General features: G+C 41.8%; 1 protein-coding gene and 1 long non-coding RNA gene across 2 annotated transcripts in view; one reads left to right on the top strand and one right to left on the bottom strand.

Annotated features, from left to right (window-relative positions):
• Window positions 1–23,184, bottom strand: part of CDK6 (cyclin dependent kinase 6) — a 236,161-nt gene that overhangs the window by 79,355 nt on the left and 133,622 nt on the right. The window lies entirely within an intron of this gene.
• LOC112824901 (uncharacterized) lies at window positions 986–2,103 on the top strand. Its single transcript, XR_003208564.2, has 3 exons — window positions 986–1,177; window positions 1,403–1,555; window positions 1,634–2,103. It is a non-coding gene; the product is annotated as an uncharacterized lncRNA (long non-coding RNA).

Genomic DNA, 23,184 nt, shown 5'->3' on the forward strand with positions numbered 1-23,184 from the left:
AGGTCTACACAAAAATGAGATTCTCAGCACACAGCACTGCACCAGTAACAATATTGGCCTCTGCTCTGATGTATCCACTATCAGGAGCAAGGCTGTCTGTTCTTCCCAGGACCTAGAATTGTCCCGGCTCACAAATGGAGCTGCTGGTTCCCATCTAGATGTGATTTCCAACCACTTGGCCATTGCTTCTGTGGGATATTCTTTCCCTGAGTCTCAGCAGGTCTGAATCCTCACATATCACTTCTTCCACGAAGCCTTTCCTGCTCTCCCATCTGGAAATGATTGCTGTTCGCCTGAACTTCCACCACATTTCTTTATTTTATTTTTTAATTTTTTAAAAAAGATTTTATTTTTAGACAGAGAGAGAGAGAGAGAAGGAGCACGTGCACACACAAGGAGGAAGGGGCGGAGGCAGAGGGAGAGAGAGAATCTCTAGCAGACCCCCTGCTGAGTGAGGAGCCTGAGGTGGGGCTCCATCCCACCACCCTGAGATCACAACCTGAGCCGAAATCAAGAGTCAGACGCTTAACCGACTCAGCCACCCTTCCCTGCATTTCTATAGCACTTGAACCTTCTACTTTCCACTATAGTCATTCGACTTACCGGTCACAGTGTATGATCAGTGTCATGCCTGAAAGGTGCTCAGTAATTATCTGATGACTGGATACATGAATGAAACACAGGGAACTCTCCAGGGCAGGGCTGATGGTGGACAGGGGCACTCAGCTAGTCTGGAGAATATGGGGACAATAATGTCTAATAACAATTGTGTACTTTAGAGTAATCATGTATCTTTAAAAAAGAAATGGGAACTGTGGAGGGAGGTGAGGCTGAACCCAATGTGATTCGGGGGATGTGTAAGAAGACTCAAAGGGCAATGGAACAGGATAACCTAGCTGAGATGGGGGCTCCCTCCAATGTGGGGATGGAAGGAATCTTTGGGGACAAGACACTCCGAAGTCAGGGGCCTGCATTCTGTGCTCCAGGGACAATGACAATGACCCACTGAAGGATGGCCAAAGGTGGAGTTCAGGGATCCAGGCTTCTGACCTTTCATTGATACCAGCAGTCCTTACCATCTCCTTCTGAGTCTTATACTTCTCTCTCATTTTGCTAATGTTTCAACAGATCAACCTAAAAAAGGTTTTACTCCAGACATCAAGCCTTAAGGGTCCAAGTGAGCTTCACTTCGATTCATCATGCGAGTGCCCACTGTCAGTCCTGGACAGGGGGTCACAAATTAGGAAAGCAGCAAGTCAAATGAGTTGGCTGAAAAACAATGGGAGTGGGGAATGGGCTGTAGTGATTTAAATGAGGAATGCGAGGGTCCTGTTCTAGAGTCCCTCCCACTCCCTAGGGTCTCTTCCCCCATCAGTCCCTTAATATAATTCTTTTCTTGAAGGCTAAGATCCTCAGGCAGTTACTCTTCTTCCGTGATGTACAACCTCTGGGGAGTGTCGTACGTGGATTCCCTCCAGGACCACACTGCAGCCAGAACTCTGCAGACCCACAGATCCAACTGTCTCCTGCACATCACCATGTAGTACTCCCAGAGGTATTTCAATTTCAAAATGCATGCATTGTCTTTCCCCTGAAACTTGCTTCTCCTCTTAGACTCCCTCTCTCTCTACAGGCAAAATCGCCACCTACCCAGGTTTCCCACTCATCTCCACTATCCATGAGGCTACCAGAGCCTGACAGTTCCCCTGTGCACGCCTGTGTCCTCTCCTGATGGCCACATCAACTTCCTCTGGGCTCTTCTCCTACCAGTTGGCCTCCTTCCACTCTGTCCTCTCTACTGCATCCGAAGCCGTGCTCACCATACTTCTACTTAAAATCCATCCACTCTCCAGAGCTCTTAGGGTCCAGTTCAAGTCCAGTTTACACACAATGCCCTTATGATCTGGCTCTCGCCCTCGCTGGTTTTATCGCCTGCTCCTCCTTCACACGAATGCTTCCCTCAACCTACTCAGAGGCTTTATGGTGTTCAATATGCATGCTGTGTCATGCCTCATGGCCTTGCCATATGCTGAGACTTTTCTCTGGAATGTCTTCTCATAATACCATTCTTAATTCTTGTGAACCTTGCCCCACCTAGTCCTTCCTTAGTGACACGTAATTCCAGCACTTATCACACTGTATCCCATTCATTGTGTACTTACTGCCTACTAGACCCCAAGCCATTTGAGGGTAGAGACCATTTCTAAGTGCACTTTCCACCCATGGCACCTCCCAGAGCACTGCATGTAGTAGACACAAAATAAATGCATATTCCAACAAATGTACGGGTAGCCAGAACATAGCAGAATGGAGGATTACAGAATTAGGAGGTTAGGCTTCTATTACAGCATAAATTTACAAACCATGGTCATGTCCCCATACCTCCCCCAGGTATTCTGAGGGTCCACCAACACCAACTTCAGTCAACACATGACTTTTTAATAAAGTTGAAGACCATTTCAGTTTTGTAAAATGAAGTTTCAAAATGCCTAAAGGGCCCATGTTTTCCTTCAGGCTGTATTGTTTAAATTTCATCTTGAACTTATGAAACTTAAAATAGTTACCACTTGCTAAATGTCTATTATGTTTCAAGTAACTGACTCTCTTTTTCAAAGTACAGTATAGTGTAGTTTTGATTTTGACACTAAACAATCACACACTTGATCTCTCTCTGCCTTCACCATAGAAACCAAGCAAATATTTGTAGACATTCCTTCAACCTTCACAGATAAGTAGAAATGAAATTATTCTGAGCACAGGATATGGCAGGCTGTGGAGCTCATCGTTTCCTTTTGAACGTTGTTTTAACTCAAGAAAATCTATATGCTCTGGGAGTCAACTTAATCACTCAGATTTGTAAAGAGAATTTAAAACCTGACTTCTTACCATGAAAACAAATGTCTCTGAAGTCCATGCCTCCCTTGTAAACTTACTGAATGAGCACTGGGAAAGTTATACAGTCAGTGCGAGTCACCAGGGAAATGGAAAAGCATGGTTTTAAAATCTAAGTTCAGCCTCAAACATTCCCCAACATCTTAAAATTCAATGGGCACTGCCTTCCTTAAATGAGAAGGCTTTAGAGATCCTTAACAGGAAGGAGCTACAAAAAGGTAAAGGTTCATTCTTCAGTTCTCCCTGCCCCCACTGTCTCAGCTGCACATCTCCATCTACAAAGGCTCACAAAAATGCATGCAGGAAAAGAAAACCAGCCATGCAGTTTCCACCTGATCTGGGCCACCAGAAAAGAACTACCGAGGATTCTGGAGCTCCCGCTATATTTTGCGCTTTCAGCTATTAATGGCAAGAATGAAAGAAAATATGCTTCTGAAGATGAGGTTGGTCTCAAGCTGTGCATTTAGCAAGATTCCAACTGCAAACAGTAAAGAAGAAGGACATGACCAAGAGAAGCACTTAGCTTGCAGCATTAGGAACAGGGCAGTTAGACAGAAGGAAGTTATTTTCTGACAAGAACTGTTAAATGGCAGATGGATCATTGTGGGATTTTGTGATCCTTCCTCCAAAACCTTTTTATTTTCATCCTATCTGGGGCCAAAGAAGTCGGCTAGGGGAGGAGGGGAAGAATCCTTCGATGAGGTACAGAAGAGGTAAAGTGCTGTGCTGGATTGACTTCCTCTCTAGCCTTATACAATCTTCAGTTTCATGGGATGAGGTGAGTACCAATGAATCTATCTTTAAAGATAAGGAAGTTGAGACTCAAAGAAGTGAAGTAACTTGTCCAGGACCAATCAGCTAATAAACGGTAGAACAAGGATTTGAAGTCGGGCTTATCTGACTCAGGTTGGCTCTCACAGAGCAGACTAAACGACCTCTGGTCTTTTTCTTGTTTGTCTTAAGCCACATGAAAAAATTTTAAAAGTCTGTATTTCCAGAACAATCATTTCCATAGCAATGTAGGCTTAACAGAAAGGCTGACAAGAATAAAAGAAATCGTCTTTCTAGAACGATGGCGTCCCAAAGGATTTCAACTAGATGACCATCACTTGAGGCATCAAGGTCATGGATGTGCAAATGGCTAGGGCCTGGGTGCAGGGCAGAGAAAGTCTCCCTACCCACATGCTCCGCACAGGGACCTGGGTCTGACACTGTGTGTACAGGCCTGTTTCTGCTGACAAAAGTTTCATGCTGTCCTCTCAGAACATTCCTTCCCTGAAGACCACAACAACGTCCTTCCTCCCAAACTTGTTCTTCTTTTGTATTCCCTATCTCTGCAAATGATGGCACCATCTAACCAGTTCCCCAAGTCAGGATCTTCCTCAAACTCACCCCTCATCCATCTATATGCAGACTCAGTGTGAAGAGGGTGCTTTCTTATCTCTACAAGTGAGCAAAATGTACATTTGACTAGAGTTGTGGAAACAGGACAATGGAAAATACCATTTGGAGAACCTCCTCACTTTCATCATCCATTTTAAAACGCTGTCCCCAAGTCAAAGGAAAAATTCACATCACTGGGCACAAGAAATTTTCAGGTTTGAAGACTCCGTGCTATTGTATGGATGTGACGACATCACTTTAGATTTTACTATCTGATTTCAAAGTTACTAAAAACAAGAAAAGTCACATGTAAACATGTGTCCTAACTCTTGATTTTCCTCCTTTCTTTTATAAATTTTATTCTTTTAATCTTTTGTTAATTTACATAATTTCCCCCTCCTTTCTTTTTATAAAACACTTTTCTACACTCCTAGGAGTTTTAGTATCTTTATATCTTCTCTGAACCGAGGGGAAGGAAAGGATCACTTTAAAAGAATGCAGTTCTGTTAATTAAACAGGTAATTATAAAACATACAAATTCATTTGCTCTTGATGAGCTGCAATGCTTGTCTTAAAATTGTCTGTTTCTAGGAAGAACCACACTGATACCAAGGACTTTACAGAGTATTTCTAGGTACATCCGCTATTAGGAGAAATACATGTGTGAACATAAAAACCAGCGGAAGGCTTCTCACCTAGGCTCAGGGCTCATGCTGCACATGTGTTCAGGGCAGTGTGGTTGCTGCATGCAAACATTACTTGAAAGGAAAAGTAACCCTCCAGTTTGAGTAAAACTTGGCTTTTACCTCAGAACTAATTCAAAGAAATACTACTTTTCCACTTACAAGCATTTCAAAGAATGTTGCTGCTTTCTAGAAATCTGTGGCAGGTAGCTTCTTTTATCCTTGAAACTGCTAGGACTTTGAACTGGCCTAAGAAGTGATTACAATGATATCTAAGAAAACATGTAGATTATAGAACATATTTTAATGAGTCTTTAGTAACTGAAAAGTAGTCTTAAATCATCATTGTAGATGGTAAAAATAGTGAGGACCCTAATTTGTGCTAAAAATAAAAGCAGGGCCCAGCGACCCTTCTGTGAAAGACTTCCAGAACATTCTGAGTCAGGGAGAAGCTCCCTGCTCTACACTTCCACAGCACACAGCTCTTACAGCCTCTGACGATATCTTGTGTGACTGCAAGAATCTGCTTCCATCTCTATCACCCCCAGAAGACTGAATGACAGAGACTGGGACTTAATTATCTTTGGATCTCCAAAGCTTGGCACAGTGTCTGATATACATCAGGCATCCAATGACTATTTGTTAAATGTATGACCAAGAAGTTCAAATTTGCTCCTAAGTTACAAAATCAAAACAAAAGCAGAAAAGAAAAAACAAATTCATGCATCTTTGAATTATTCTGCAGGCACAAAAGGTGCTCCAGATTCATAAACATGGCAAGAGAATTAAATTTATACATCATACCTTAGAGGAAATTTCTTGTAAAGAGCAAATAAGTTTTAGCTACCTACTGGCATCTATACCTATAGATAGTGTGTGTATCTACCTACCTACCTATTGCTCAAGGCATTCATTCATTTACTTACTTATATTTAGCCGTACACAAACCTTAAAGTGCACAGTGTATTTTTACATACACACACACCTATGTAACTACTACTTACACCAAAGATATGGAATATTTTTATCACCACAAAAGGCCCTCTTGTACCTTTCCTAGTCAATACGAGGAATCCTGTATGACTTTTCTCACATATATCACCATGGATTAATGTTGCCAGTTCTTGAACTTCATCTCAAAGGACTCAACCAATTTGAGTTTGACTTCTTTCGCTCAACCTAACATGCAAATTGTCCATGTGGTTGTACATATTAGTAATTTGTTTCCTTCCTGTTATGCAATGGTCCATTGTGTCAACCTGCCAGAATTTATTTAGCCATTTTTTTAAAGACTTTATTTATTACTTATTTGACAAAGAGAAAGAGAGATAGCAAGAGCAGGAACACAAGCCGGGGGAGTGGGAGAGGGAGAAGCAGGTTTCCCGCCGAGCAGGGAGCCCGATGTGGGGCTTGATCCCAGCACCCTGGGATCATGACCTGAGCCGAAGGCAGACGCTTAACGACTGAGCCACTCAGGCGCCCTTATTTAGCCATTTTTGGCTTCTGCTTGATGGGTGTTTCTAGTTCTTGGCTGTGGTGAATGAACATTCTGCCATTAACATTTCTGTGTAGGTCTCTTGTTGGACATACCAGCTAATTTCTCTTGGGTATATATATTTACCTCTATCTCTCTCTATCCATTCATCTATGAGAGAAAAAGAGAGGGAGTAGGCATATGTTTGGCAGATACTACAAAATAGTTTTTCCAAGTAGGTGAACCATTTTACAGTCCCACTAGGAATGTATGACACTTCTAGTTTGATATTCCCAACCATTCTGGTTACTGTGTAGTGTCACCTCATATACTTTTGCCTAACCAATTAATAAGAATATAAGATTCTAAAAAATGGTAAGAGAGTCTGGATTTATTAAAACACTAATTAGATTCTCTTCGTAATGATAGAATAAATAATGGTATCTATCATTTCTGTATAGATGCATGACTCAATAGTTTAAGATAATTTTTAAAATGTCAGGTTTCTCTTCTCACTTTTGCCCCTGCTACATCTGACTTGTAGCAAATTCCCAACCCTTTAAGCATCTGTTTGTTCTTTTCCTGAGGTGTATAGACTATACAATTATACAGAATTCTTAGACAATCTGCGCACTGAACAGGGGAACTAAACTGGAAAGTATTTTGAAATGTTGGTGCCATGGTTCTAAGTTACAATATTAATAATGTAAAAATTTTAGAAGCCGCTGGATGGTGGTTTTTACCAGATTTCCTCTATGGACAAGATTCGGACACATCATTATGAACTAAATTACAGAACCATACCTGTCAGTATACAGTCCCGTGGCTGAGTTAAGAGGCAAACCCTAAGCTTAGCCCCTGTTGCCTCATTTCCTTTGGAAGAGGTCATGCAGTTACGTTTCCATCTGTGGTGAGCCTGCGTTCACATTCACCCAGGCATGAAATTTAAACATGGGGAACCAGGCAACAATATCGGGGGTGGGTTGGGCTGCAGGACAATAATCAGCGTGCATGTGGCACTGTTCTCCCTTGTTTAGAAACTCGGAGTGACTCTTCATTCAGTGGATAAACATTTGCTGGGTGCTGCATGGTGGCTGGCCCTCACTGCTAGTGAATGAACCATGGTTCCTGCCCTGATGGGGCTTATGGCCTGACTGACTGTAGAAGTAGAGTGGGAAAGACTGGAAGGTAGTTGACTCAGCCCCGCAAGTTAAGTTTATTGAGGGAAACCTATAGAATCTTGAGATTCTACATCCAACTTCGAAAAGAAACGGATACAAAAAATTTTTCCATCAATATTTTCTATTAATAAAGACATTTCAGGGAAGAGGCAAATATTGATAGGATCTCGGAGAAGATGTGGGAGGAAGCCATTTGGTTATAACATTAAGTCCTCATTGTCCCACACCTGTTTCCCAAAGGGAGTCCAGAGGACAATAATGCCCAGGGATGTTTCATGAAAAACAGTTCTAAATCAACCACATTTGGGAATATGCTGGATCCACTCTTGAAATTCACATTTTTGCCCCAACATGTTAAAGGCGCTGAGAAATTCTACGGTCAAAACAGAAACCTATTTAATTTAACATTTCCCAAGTATTGTCCATGGAATGACTCCACCCCCCCCAAATACCTATAACCGTCCTATAGAATTAGATTTCCCCGGAAAATGCTTTGAAAAGCAATAGTCTATGACAGCGTACAGGGTTAGGAGCACAAATAATCCAAAATAAATTTTGGAATGTATGCATGCATGCAAACTCAACATCCTAAACTAACATCATCCTAAAAAATAAGAGCTGGTATATCTTGCTTTAGGCCAGCAACATTTATGAGAACTTGGTTTTGCAGTGAAAACGAAAGCATAAAATGTAAATAAAAGTCGCAAAGGTTCCCCTCAGGGCTCGGGTATAACCATTATAACTTTATCCCTATATAATATTATGGACGTAGATGGTGAAGAAGTCTTGTTATGTCTGAATTAACTATACTCTTTCTGTTAGGACCAGATAGGCTCACATTTAGGAAATAAATACTTCACTTACTTTGTCACCTCTTTAGGGTAAACGTAGAATGCAGAAAAAATTCTGGTTACTTCAACTTTCTGTCTGTATGCACCGCATTTGGGAAGAAGTTTATTGTAGTGTAATGTTGAAGTTAACCGACATTTACGGGCAACCTACCATGAAAGGGATTGAGACTATAAAGACAAATAATAGACAATGTCTGTTCTGGAGGAGTTCATGGTCTAGTGAGGCAAATATAAAAAGAAATAGCTGTAATACAGTGTGGCTGGAACTATAATAAGACATGGAGAAAGTGCCATGGAAACACAGATGACTTCATTAAAGAGAATGGGTGATTTATTGCTCCTACAATAAAGTACACACAATCTGTCTGTATACAATAAAAATATGACTGCAATCAAGAAATTAATAAATATTTATTGAGCACCTATTATATACTATAAATCTGTGTGCCAGACTTTCTCAAATGTCAAATTACTACCAGTCTCATAGAATTTCATATTGTTCTCAAAAGGAATGTAAAATATTTCTCAGATTCTCGGGCGATTTTATATCCAGAATTAGAGGGAGCCAAACTAAAGTTTAATTTTACACTTTGGAAAAAGTCTAAGGCAAAGCACATCATATGCAAGCAATCCCTGGGATGTGTAATCATTTAGCACTTAGAGCCAGCAGAGGGAGTTAACCCTGTCGAAGAAAAGCCTCAAGTATATAAGGAGAAATTTAAGACTTCAGATGTAAAGAAAACCTTTTACATAAAAGAAAAGGTGGGTGCAGAGACACATATTTCAAAAATAGGTAAATAATTTAACTATATTTTTTAAATTCCTGAAACATAATGCAAGAGAGTCATAAGCCATCATTGAATCAACTGAAGGATGTCATCTTATCGCTCTAATGAGACCCACAGAACTAAATGTATGAACTCTCCCATCTGAAAGTGATGGCAATCACAAATTTCTGTAAAACACATCCCGCAGCAAAATCTAACTAATTGGCATGAATAGGAAGGAATGTCAATCGTGCAATCGCTAATTAGCGAGAGCTAGAGCTACCGTCTGCAGAATGCCAGTTTCACTCTAAAGAGAAGTCCATATATACCAATCACAGTACATTTCTGCCTCAATTTCCAAGACTGAGAAACTGCAACCTATGATGAGAATGGAAGCTTTCACTTCGGTGTTCCCAAATCCTCTGGGACTAAGCCTTTCTATGATTTTCCTCATGGGGAGTACTGTGACAAAAAAGTTTTATTAATGGAAACCAGGCATTTTTAGCCGTTCACTTCTGGTATATCCGTAATATTTTATCATTGTCCCCCTTTACAGGGCACTTGTTCTACCTTTCCAGCTGGTATTTTTCCCACATTTGGTTCACCCACCGAACTACAAACCTCTCAAGCATATTCCATGTCTCCTAACACTGCATACCCTCAGTACTGAGTTAGCACCTCATGCCTTACACAGAGGTGATGTGCGGTCAGTGTTTGCCGAAGACTTAAATAAAGGAGTCTGGAAAATTCTAACCGGAGTGTCTGTTTTGCTCAGTCCCAAACTCCTTTTTTTGTAGGATATATTTTCTCCATTTTCTTGCTTGCATGAGAATGAACAGCACATGTAGATCAGGGATATCTGCTTTTCTTACCCAGATTAATGGAAAAGGACACATACAGAGGGAGAAATGGGGGTACTGAGTTTGAGATCTGGTGACAGGCTGAGTTCACAGGAGAAGCCCTGAGGCTCTAGGTTCCTCTGATCAGCATTCCCTCCTCTTCTATCTGACCCAGTCTTGTAGGTGGCCAGTTCTTTCCAGAGCTCTGCTGCCCAGTAGAAAAGCTGAGTGATATGCTCCATAACTGTATTCTCTTTTTTCTTGATTAGCTTTGTCAGAGAATTGCCTTTGCTATTAGTCTTCATGACTGACTAATTCTTAGGTTTATTTTTCCATTCTACTCTTATTTTGTTTTCTAATTCATTTATATTTATTTATTTATATTTTTAAAAGATTTTATTTATTTTTGAGAGAGAGCACACACATGTGTGCACATGAGCGGGCGTGGGATTGGGGGGTGGGAGGGTGGGGAGGAGGGGCAGAGGGAGAAGCAGACTCCCCGCTGAGCAGGGAGCCCGAGGCGGGACTCGATCCCAGAATCCTGGGATCACGACCTGAGGCAAAGACACGCTTAACCCATGGAGTGGTTATTCATTTATATTTCATTTATATTTAAAACTTTATCTACTCCTGTCTCCTGATTTATAAAGGTATTTCTCTAATTTATCATTATGTTTCATAATGAGTATATATAACATTTGTCTTATAAAAAACAATACTATTCAATAGATGCTTGTTGAAAAGAATTCCTTTTCTTTTATGGTCCTTGGATTGAAGGCTTTTACCTTTATGTTCAACCCTCTTACCTAGTCGTAAAAGCATTTAGTGCTCTCAATTAGCCTCTGTGCACGGCTCTGGTAATATTGTCGGCTTTGATGTAGAGTTCACTGTTACACCGTGAAGTCACTGGCACTTCAGGACAAGTTAGACAGGCAAGAGAAAAAGAAGATTCTACAGAAGTCATGAGAAACTTATCACAGTGAAATTGAGGTGTGACAAGCTGATGAGCTGAACAGTTGAAACGCCAGTCACCAAATGCCTGGGAAACAAGTAAAGACCGAGACTTCATGTTACCACCTGCTCAGTGTACATAACATCTGCTCATAATCACTTAGGCAAACTTCTTCCTGCTGAGGTACACCCGTGATGCAAATATCAGACGTCCACTCATCTTATCTTTGGTCATCCGTGAACTCCTCATACAGTCAGTCCAGGGGGTCCAGGACTGGATGGAATAAAGGAAAGAGTCCTGCACTGAGATCTGGAGACCTGGGTTTTAGTCTCAGATACACCACTAAATAACCTCTGTGAATTAGCTTGCAAAAAAAGTAATTTTATACCATTGGCCCTGGGTTCCCCAACCAGAAAATCAAGAGGTCACATTAGATTATTCCTAAAGTCCTTTCAACTCTAGAATGACACTCTCTGGACATTGTACTGTGTACCCGTTCATCCAGGTCAATGACGCTGTTCAGAGAAACTCTATATTTAAAGAAATGGAGCGTGGATCAAGATGAAAATTTAAAGGACATTAATTAGTACCCAACTTTTTTTTTAAGATTTTATTTATTTGAGAGAAAGAGAGAGAGAGTGAGCTCGAGTGGGGGGGGGGAGGGTCAGAGGGAGAGGGAGAAGCAGACTCCCCACTGAGCAGGGAGCCCAACAGGGGCTCCATCCCAGGACCCTGGGATCATGACCTGAGCCGAAGGCAGACACTTAATCGAATGAGCCACCCAGGCGCCCCCCAATAGAGTTTTTGATTCCATAAAGCAAAACCAGAATTCCAGAAGAGGCTGTGAAGAAGAACCTTAACGAGTCATTCCACAGAAAGGCAAAAGGCGAAGGCATATTATCTCTTATCAACTGCAGTTATAGGGCCAGAGAACAGTCATGTCTGCATGTCTGTGCAGTGCGGTAGGGGCTGTTGTCTGTCTTGGATTCTTCTTAGAATCCAGCATCATTATTCACACAGGAATGTATAATGACTGGCTGCACTTCAGGTAGGCAAGCATTCACATTTGTTAAAAAATATGCTCACAATAGCCATTTCAGAATAGGTCTGCCTGTGAAGTACAGTCCCTTCTAAAAAAAAGCCACAGGAGAAAGCACTGGGATAGTGTGTGTACTTTTCCCGCCCCTACCTACTACAACATACGGATCTCTCAACATGAATTCTCCATTCATGTCTTTAGAAATTACCGAAGAGTTATTAGATCAAGTGACTGCAATTACATGAAATTACTAAGAGATGGAAGGATGTGAACCCACACACAATATATTATTAAGTTCAGGAGGGGGAAATTTAAGTTGCCCACGATATCTCTGGAAATTCCATTCTGTTTTCATGCAACTTAACCAACGAAGGTTATTATGGTAAGTCGCACGGGTAACAGATTTCTGAGGAATCAGGTACAAATGGCAGCAGAAACCTATGAATCTCCTCGGTTTCTTTTAAACATCACGAAGCGATTATGGTCCGAGGACGAAGACAGCTGTATTGAAATTTTAAAGAACCCACCCCAACTTTTTTTGGTGACTGGAGAACTCTGAGTTTTACAGAAGGAAAACAAGAAGCAATGCTCAAGGTAGTAAGTGCTTTCATGTTACCAGTTCGCATATCCAAGGGCACTGGATCGAGCAAAAGGACAAAGAGATAAGGGCAATATTGCTAGTTACTAACAAATGGCAGATAAAAGAGCTCTTCTGGGTTCTGATTAAGTGACAGCATTCTACACATTCTTTTGACTTGAGAAAGTCAGACTAAGAGAGCAGCAGGTCAGTTACAGGGGAAGCACCGCTAAATAAGCGTATCTGTGGGCTTTCACATTCCAGCAGGACAGGATTCCTCCCCATGCACTGAACAGAAACACGTTCTCTGTGCTCACGGCAATAACGCGCCTTTGCTTCAGCTGCCATAGAAAAGCATAAATGTATATGCTGAAAGCACAGAGAAGTTTTGTGCTGTGGGACATGGTGGCTGGGAGCCAATGTTTACAATCCCCTGGGTGGGAAAGGCGGGGTGAAAGGCTCAGGACGGCAGGCTTTAAAAGTCTTTGCTGTTGCCGCCAGTGACCTTCGCCTCTGTTTTTCAAAGCAGCTCTCAGGTTAACCCCTTGGATTCTGTGCGCACTGGTGCTGCACAAAGGAAATACCTTTCTTTGAAGGACACCTCTCTCACGCACATCGGTTTCTGATTTCAGTCGGAGCAGCTCAGAAACACTGGCTTGAGAAGCATGTATTCAATCTGCTATCGGACCCACGGGCACGTCAGGGGTTTTGGATCTGGATTTCGATGTGTGCTGTGTTCTACAAAGTGAAAGTTTCCAGCTTCAGGCAATGGACTCAAGCTTACAAACCAGGGGACTGTGAAACATGAGCATATTCGGTCTCCAGGGGAGAAGGAAGCATCCAATTTATGCAGAAATGCTCTTTTCCCAGCTAGCCAATGAGAGGCAAGGTTACGAGAGGGGGGCTTCCTATAAGGATCTCCGGACTGGAAGAATGGTGCTTAAAATTAAGGACAGGCGAAATTGCTAACAGCCCAACTTAAAAAGCAGCGGAAGAGAAAAAGCCAATTGTAGAAATGAAAAGGGAGTTTTCCAGTTCTTAAGTTAAAGCTGACCACATTCGCCTTATTATTATAGTTGCTGTTACTGTTTCGGTGAGGGAGAATTAATCATCTTTTATTCCGAATGCTGAGAAGTAAAGATCCCATAAAAAAACTTACTACATATATGTATGTTTTATTACAGTCTTTACTAAATGACTCAAAAGATGTGATTCAACAGTAATATTATTTAGGGCCTGAAAACGTTTGCTGGATGTAAGATTTACTTTGAGAAAAGTTAAGTGGCAAGCACTCATGTCTGTTTTAACAAACGCTTTGGCCTGTGAGACATTTTGTGGATTTAAAAACGTTTGGGACCCATACGTTGATCATCAATACTGTTGTCCCTTTACTGAAGGGACAGCGCACTGAATTCCTGGGGTATGGGAATGAATCGTGCAATCGTAATGTTCTGAGTCAACGAACCCCTCACACAGGTTTAAGGTTAAGGGTTAAGACTTCTGGAGATGCAAATGACCAACAGCAAACACCAGTGTAATTGCTGTGCACAAAAGTCATTAAAATAAGCCTTATGAAAATCATTTAATCAAATATGAGACAGTAATAAGGGAGGATTTTCTCTTAATGTTTGGAGATGAAGTCATGGCCTTTGTACTACCAGGCAGCTGCCTCGAACATCATAAAGTATGCGTATCCTGTAGTTAGAAGTCCGTTCCCAGAAGAACGACGCTATTTGAGAATACAGCTTTTCAGTTTTCCTCAACTAATAACTGGGTCATAATAAGGTCTTCTGAAAAGTTATTAGAATGTTGGCTTCACCAAGAATGTTTAGGAATCATCAAAACCGCCCTCCCAGTTTTCATTACCCACCGAACAACAACGTGTTCCTTGCTGTCCCTGTAGAAGCCAATGGCGATGAAGTACATATATTCAACTCAAAAAGAAATAATGTTTCCAGAATCTAAAAGAAACCCCAGAGCTCCACCACAGAGAAGATGTAATAGTAACAGCCGAAGTTTACTGTGAGTTTTCCATATGCCTGGCACTTCACTGAAGACTTCACAAATTTTAGGTCATTTAAATCCTGTAGTAACTTGGGAGGTGGGCACTGCATTTTTTTACCTGTATTCTAGGTTATTAAGACACTGATGCTCAGAACACGCTAATCACTGTAGTAAAGCCCCACAGCCAGCCACGTTTTGGAGCTAGAACCAAACCCAGAGGCTGCAGGTGGAGCCAGGGGCCTGAGAGCCTTACACACAGACAGATCACCACCCCTGCAAGAGAAACCCCCAGTGGACGTACTTCACAGCTCTAACACTGTGATACACATGATTATTATTATTACTGGGGACTCCAAGGCTTATCAATCTATCAAGAAGAAAGCTGTGTGCAGCTGGAGATTTCTCATTCTATTACTGAATTAAAACAGTAATGTATGATTCCTCACTGAGCTCCTGAAACTGTAATACTTGGTTTCTGTGATAGATTTGCTAATATGTATACATTATGTTTGCATTTTAAATGGAATCTCAAAGCAGCAAAGGGGATTATCTGTATCACAAATTTTCATGTTTTACAAACCAGTTGGGCAATATTTGATTTGCGGGCTACAAAATCTCATCGCTTTCGGTCTGGACCCACTGCTTCTCTCCCAAGATTTCAAGACTTTGTTTCTTATTTGTCTCCACAAATGAATCGACTTAAAAAAAAAAAAACCAACTTGTGAAATCAAAGAAAATAGTTGTTGCCATCTTTTATACAGTAATGACATGTCACTTAAAAAGGGTTTTCGACTTAAGACTTGGTTTTTGAAGCAGCTTCTAAATAACGAAGATCATAACAGCCAACCATGAACTTTAATTATTGCAATATAATTATTAGGAACAACTAGTTACAACTGAGCTTCTCCACACACAGTATAAAGTTAAAACTGTACAAATGAAGCCAAAATATGCACAGCTAAAAGGAATGTTACAGGGGGGCCTCTCTTAGCGAACAAAGCAAGCTCAGTTTGGCTCTTTTTCCCTCGCGCTACCACATCCGCACATCGTTAGTTGGAAAATTCCTGATATATGCTGTAATTTTTTTTGTGCTTTTTTTTTCCCCCCAGTACGCTTGGGGCTTTAATGTCCAGATGCCATTTTCCCCCTTATCTGTCCCTGTTTGGTGCTCTGCCAACTACGGTCAACAATTAATACAGCCGAAGAAAAAATACAGTACACTCCCTGGCAACTGGTACAGCCTCGCAGGAAATACCAAATAAAAACCTGATTATGTATTGTTTAACCATTTTGTTTGCCTGTAGGCCACCCCGTCGTCGGTATAATTCAGACGAGCATGCTTCATCTGGACGGTCTGTGCGCTGCACCATTGTTCCCAGAGTCTGTCACGCACAATCACTGGTTTCAGCCTGTGGTCCTCTAAATGAAAGGAGCAGATTTGTGGCAGTTTTCCAACCCGCATTCCTTTTAATTAGTCAACTTGTGGCCCAATGTTATAATAGATAAGTAACCTCTTAATATTCATGTAATTAATTAATTTTTTTCTCATTCAGTTAGAAGCCTTTGCATGGGGAGGGAAAAAAAAAAAAGCTCTTTCCTATATGGGCTCTGATTTATGAAATAAGCATGTTACTATTACAAAGAACACCGGAGGCCATGTTTCAGTGATTCTCCACAAGCAAGGACAGTTCCAGAAACCGCCATATGCCCATGCCTATATTTTAAGCATATTATTCTTGCATTTAAAAGAATAGCTGAAATCCTTCTGATGTATACATCTGCTCTATGCAAGATGAATAAAGCTGCTAACTTTATCTGGGAAGCATCCTTTCCATTTTAACTGATAAACGAGTTTACCCCTGGAAGATGGAAAGCTTACACTTATTTAAGATCCCTTACAAAGCAGGGCCGATAGGAAAAGTGACTAGCACTTCCCAAAGTACCAGGAAGTCTGTCTGCTCCAGATCTCGATCAAATCAGTAATTAAACTGCCAATGCTGTTAGCTATTAGCACATGATGAACCCTTTAAAAGACGCTGTGTCCTATAAATATTAATAATGTTCACTGCTAACAGGAATAAAAATGGCTTTTATAAAAAGCTCAATATTCAAGTTTTTCCCATTATTTAAGTTTCTCAATTAAACCAAACTCTCCTTAAAGGCAGTAACAACACTTTTACTTCTGTTAGGTCCTCATGGACAAAATTCATGGTGGGTGAAACACACAAATATCTCTACTACCCCTACATACTCTTAGTATCACTTCTCATGCAGTTTATGGGACATTCACAATGACACTTCAATGATTCATTCATCCATCCATTCATTCATTCACACACTAATGTGCCTGCTCTGTGATGAGGTCGGGATCCCAGTTATGAAGACGATACTGGTAGCTGCACTCAAAAGCTCACAGCTGAGCAGGGGAGGCGCACGTGTAGCTACCAACTGCGTAAGTTCCTGTACCAGGTAGAGGTATATGATTTAAGAGACCGGGTTCAAATCCTGGCTCCTCTTTTATGAGCTGCATCACCTTGGCCAAATATTGTAGCCTCTCCATGCCTCTGTTTCATCATCTGCAAAATGGAGAATCACAGCACCTACTTCATGGGACAATTGGAGAATTATATGATGTAAGGCCCATGAAGTACTTTGCACATGCCTGGCTCTAAGCAAATATGTATGTCGACTCCACAGGGAAGGGCAGGGTGCAGGACAGGGATATACAGTGGTCAAGGCCTCAGAGAGGAAATGCAAAGGCATGACTGGCAGAGGGAGAAACTTGAGCACAAAGCTGAGGAGCCTGATCACATGGACCAGATCACAAAGGAGCAGACGATAGAGCCTAGACTTTATACTGAAGGGAAGGGAGGCACTGAAGCGTTTTATGCAGTTTTATGCAGGGGGTGTATGTCACATCTGCACTTTATTTTTTTATTTTATTTTTTATTTTTTTTTTGCTTTTACTCCCACTTCATGTTGTGAGATTCTTTTTTTTCTATTATGTTATGTTAATCACCATATATTACATCATTAGTTTTTGATGTAGTGTTCCATGATTCATTGTTTGTGCATAACACCCAGTGCTCCACGCAGAATGTGCCCTCTTTAATACCCATCACCAGGTTAACCCATCCCCCCACCCCCCTCCCCTCTAGAACCCTCAGTTTGTTTCTCAGAGTACGTAGTCTCTCATGGTTCGTCTCCCCCTCCGATTTCCCCCCCTTCATTTTTCCCTTCCTGTTATCTTCTTCTTCTTCTTCTTTTTTCTTTTTTAACATATATTATTTGTTTCGGAGGTACAGGTCTGTGATTCAACAGTCTTACACAATTCACAGCGCTCACCATAGCACATACCCTCCCCAATGTCTATCACCCAGCCACCCCATCCCTCCCACCCCCCACCACTCCAGCAACCCTCAGTTTGTTTCCTGAGATTAAGAAAACCTCATTATCAGTGAGGTACATTTGCACTTTAGAACGAACATTCTGGTAACTGTGTGGAATGAAGCAGGAGGTGACCCTTGAGGCAGGGAGCGCCAACAAAATGTGATGATCCAGGTGCCCAGGGAAGAGAACCTAGAGACCTGTAACAGTAAGGAGAGCAGAAGCAAGAGAAATAATCTTAAAAAGTCAAATGAAGCCCAAGGGGAGAGAAAACAGAGTGGATGGTGGGGCCAAGACCTGAATGGGGATCCGGCTTGCTGTTTGTGATGACATCTCAAGCTGGAGATACAGGTCCGGGGCTCAAGGAAGAGAGCTGAGTTGGACAGAAGATGAGCTCTCTTCCTTCAGGATCATCTCCAGGAAGCAGGGGAGATTGCTGAGGGAGAGAGCACACCTAGGACAGACCCATGGGGACAAGAGAGGAGGGCATTCAGCAGAAGTGTGAGATGGGTAGGAGCAAAAGCAGGAAACTATGGTGTCAAAGAAGCCAATGTGGATATTTATAAGAAGTAAAGAACAGAGTAGTAGACATGTATCAGCAGATGCTAAGCCAGATGAGGACCTTAGAATATTTACTGTAGTAACATGGTGGGACCAGAAGGCTGCCTGCATGAAACCGAAGGGTTAATGGTATCTAGAGTGAAGGCCACCCCCACCCCTTCCCCGTGCCACCTGACATAAGGGGAAATGTGATGGGATGGAGGTATGTGTGGGGGATCAACTGCATTTAAAAGAGTTTACTCTGCAATTAAAATAAAGACCCTATGAACACACTGTTGGGGCCTTTCCCGTGGCCTTGGTGTGGGTGGGGGCTGTAAGTGAGGGGCTCTGAACTGAAAACCCATTAGGCACAGTACATCCACTTCTGATCGTCAAGAGTTCCAGCTGAACTCTATTTAATAACGCGTAATGACAGATTTTTTTTTAAGTTCTCTTTTTATACTGCATAATAATTAATGATACTACTACTCATTTCACACACATATTGCAAATCTCAGGATGGGCAAAAACACATTTCAAATGCCCTCACTAATCATTACAGTATCATTTCCAGTTAAGTCATTAAAGCACAAAATGAGTATCCTCGATTCTCTGGATAAAAATGTTACATTTTTATGGCATGGATGTGTCATGAAAAGACTAGGTAGCGTTTGAGCGTGTGCACATGTGTGCGTAAGTAAACATGCAAGTGACTGGTATGTTAACATCTCACTTACGTGGGAAGACGAATGAAGAACTAGATATAACAAAATTTCCCAGATTACTTAGGTTTCTCTTTTCAAGCTCTGAAAATGTGTTGTTGTAATCATTTACATTTTTTCTTGCTTGTTTCCTATTATCAACTGTCTTTTTTTCTGCTGTTAGGGGGCCTGTTTTTGGACTAGGATGCTATCCAAAGCCTTCAGGTGGCTTCCTCTTATACTTAAAACCGATTCGAACGCTTTCAGCGGGCCCCCCCAAAGCAGGAACCCCAACTACCTCCCTGACCTCAGCCTTGACCACTGTTCCTCCCACCCACCCTTCTCAGCCACTCTGACCTTGCTTTCCTTGGACAGGCCAAACTCCCTCCAGTCTGGGGTGCTCTTTGCTGGGTCTTAGCATGCATCTGCCCCTCACTTCCATCCTAAGAGACCTTTTCTCTGACCACTCCCCTTCTTCGAAATAGACTCCTGGTCTCTCATACTCTATCCCATCACTGTGCCCTATGCTCCTAGAACTTATCACTGCCTGAAACTACATACTAGTTTGTTCACCTGTTTATCCCATCCATCTTCCCCCACCAGAGTGAGGAGTGATTTTCATCTGTGTCCTCAGTCGACACTTTCAATTCAGTGCCTGCCCAGCTGAAACCAGAGAGCAGAACTTTAAGAAATCATGCTACAGAAGAGGAGGAGTCTAAATAAAAGCCCAAGGAGGTAAGCGTAAGGCTGTCATGCTATTGCAGTTCCCTGGGTGCTAAGAGCCCTGCTCCCTTTCTGTTCACACAGACTCTGCTCTCCTCCCTTCCTCCCTTGCCTCCTTACCCTCATTGCCCCACGCCCCAAATTCACCCATGTTACTGCCTATAGCTGTAGTTCATTCTCATTTTCACTGTTGTATACTTCCATTGTGTGCAGAAACCAGAGCTGACTTAATCATTCTTCTGTCCATGAACACTGGGGTTGTTTCCGCTTTTTGCTATTAAGAACAAGGCTGCTCTGCATATTCCTCAATGTGACTCTTGGTGTACATCTGTGCAAACTTTTCTAACATATGTAACTGGGCATGGAGCTGCAGGGCTTCATGCTATGGGAGCATGTTAAACTACATAGTTAATATCAAATCACTTTCCAAAGCAGTCTCCTATTTCATGTTCCCGCCAGCAGAGGACCAAAGTTTTAGGTGTTGCTTGGTATTAGGTAAATATAAAAATCCAATCTAACATTCTCTTTTTTTAAAAAAGATTTATTTATTTATTTATTTATTTATTTATTTGAGAGAGAGACCGAGAGATTGAGCAGGGGGTATCAGGAGAGGGAAGAGGGAGAAGGAGAGAAGCAGACCCCCACTGAGTGTGGAGATCCGATACAGGGCTCCATCCCAGGACCCTGAGATCATGACCTGAATGGAGATCAAGAGTTGGATGCTGAACTAACTGAGTCACCCAGGTGCTTCTGACATTCTCTATCTTTTAACTGGTGAGTCCTGTACATTTTACACTTAACGTGGTTAACTTATTTGGATATATTTACCAGTTTACATACTCACCATTCTTTCTTGCATCTCAGATATTCCTTTTAGGATTAGTTTCATCCTTTTTGAAGCATGTCCCTTAGAAGTTCCTTTAGTGAAAGGCTGGTGGTAAACTCTCTAGGTTTCAAGTTATCTGAAAATGTCTATCTCATGAGTGTATTCTGTACTTAGAATTCTACACATACACAGTAAGAGTAATAGAGTATGTGGAATAGTGGTGGTATTTCCACTACAATGTCCTACGGGCACCAAGAGAGAAGAGTATAAAGAAGTAGTTATTTACCAAGCAATCAACCTTCTCCTTAGTTTCCGGTCCACTCTAACGATGCTAGGCCTGCAGAGCAAACACAAGTCATCGTCCCTGATCTCAAGGAGCTTTGAGCAGCATGGGGGAAAAAAAAAGGAAGTTACAGGAAACTTAAGCAGAGGGTGAAGCTTCATGTAAAGGCTGAACGGGGTGGCTTAAGAAGGGCTTCAGGAGTTCAGAGCAGGAAGTGTCTAAAGAGAGCTGGATTCCAGTCAGGTCATGTTGCAGAAGCTCCTGAATTACATTTCCACACAACACTGTTTCTGTGGCCAAACCACACCTTTCCCTTGAATCTAAGAAAAGCCCAGAGTACATTTTCTTCAGAGACAGTATCATGATTTAATCTGAATCCTGAATTGGGCACTAGGTAGATAAGAGCAATACTAAGACAAATATTCTTAAAAACTAGAGAGTAAGCAACTGTATAAAATTCCACACATAGGGGCGCCTGGGTGGCTTAGTCAGTTAAGCGTCTGCCTTCGGCTCGGGTCATGATCCCAGGTCCTGGGATGGAGCCCCACATCGGGCTCCCTGCTCAGCGGGGAGGCTGCTTCTCCCTCTCCCTCTGCTGCTACCCCTGCTTGTGCTAACTCACTCTCACTCTCAAATAAATAAATAAAATGGTTTTAAAAAAAATTCCGCACACAAATTCCCTGAATGGCAGGTTGAATATGACACTGAGTTATCAGCTCAGGTCCCAACTCCTTTTGTGAATGGGGGGGGGGGGCATTCCTGCATGGCTTTGTAAAACAAAACAAGACAGTGCAGGTTACCTAAGGGCTGGGCTGAAAGCCTCAGGAATTTCTTTTAACTAATTTTTCTGAAAGGTTAATAGCTGGAAGACTTCTAATGGCATGCATCTTAAGCAGACTATGGAAAAGAAGCGTATGTTATTTGTGACATTAATTCTTAATCCGGGGTTGGTACAGTGAGTCACTTATTGACCAGAGAAGAATCTAATCTATCTGGGAAATGAAACTTACTGAATATTAACTACTGAGCACTTACTTTCAACAGCAAAGTGACAACTGGACTACAAAATGGCTTAGTCCAGAAATAAGATTAAGAGGCCCATTTTGACTACAATAAGGAAAGAAATTTACTTTTGTAATTTAGGAATTGTTACTGTTCAGGGTGCCTGGGTGGCTCAGTTGGTTGGACATCTAACCCTTGACTTCAGCTCAGGTCATGATCTCAGGGTTGTGAGATGGAGCCCCGCACTGGGCTCTGCGCTGAGCATGGAGCCTACTTAAGATTCTCTCTCTCCCTCTGCCCCTCCCCCATCACCCCAGAGAGGGCTCTCTTAAAAAAAAAAAATTGTTACTTTTCAGTCACCTACCTTCCTCTCTATAGAGATTAAATACAGAACATGTCCTTCCTGAAAAAACTTTTTTTTAAAGATATTTATTTATTTATTTGAGAGAGAGAGAGAGAGAAACAGCATGAGAGGGGAGAGGGTCAGAGGGAGAAGCAGACTCCCTGCTGAGCCGGGAGCCCGATGTGGGACTTAATCCCAGGACTCCAGGATCATGACCTGAGCTGAAGGCAGACGCTTAACTAACTGAGCCACCCAGGTGCCCGAAAAAACTGTTTCTTATCTTTCTAGAGTTTGTCCTGTAGGTGGTAAAGAAGAAAGACTCATGGAGGTTTGTGCTATAGGGTCAAAACTCAGTTTCTCTTTTCCTACCTTCTATTACTGGGTTGAAGCACTGTGTTTCTGGGACTGAGGTCTCACACTGAGAGATGGTGCCTGAAAATTAGTTTATACTGTCCATGAAATTCATCCACAGTAACATGCTCACCCATTCTCAGTCTTATTAGTGAAAATTCTGCAACTGTTTGGATTTGCATATTTGGTTTTCGATATTCAAAGACCAGGTGTATGTATACTCTTGGAAAGAATGTATTTTATTTTTCCTAAACTTCAGCACTGTTTAAAGAATACTGAGAGCGGAAAGTTTTCCTCAATATACTCATTTCAGAAATACTAGAAAGTCTCCCTTTTGAAAAACACTCATGTAATAATGAAAGAGGAGAGAGTGGTCTCCCTGGGAT

The sequence above is a fragment of the Callorhinus ursinus genome, unplaced genomic scaffold, assembly GCF_003265705.2.
Source record: "Callorhinus ursinus isolate GAN/ISIS: 27379988/994484 unplaced genomic scaffold, GSC_fseal_2.0 scaffold12, whole genome shotgun sequence".
Lineage (NCBI taxonomy): Eukaryota > Metazoa > Chordata > Mammalia > Carnivora > Otariidae > Callorhinus > Callorhinus ursinus.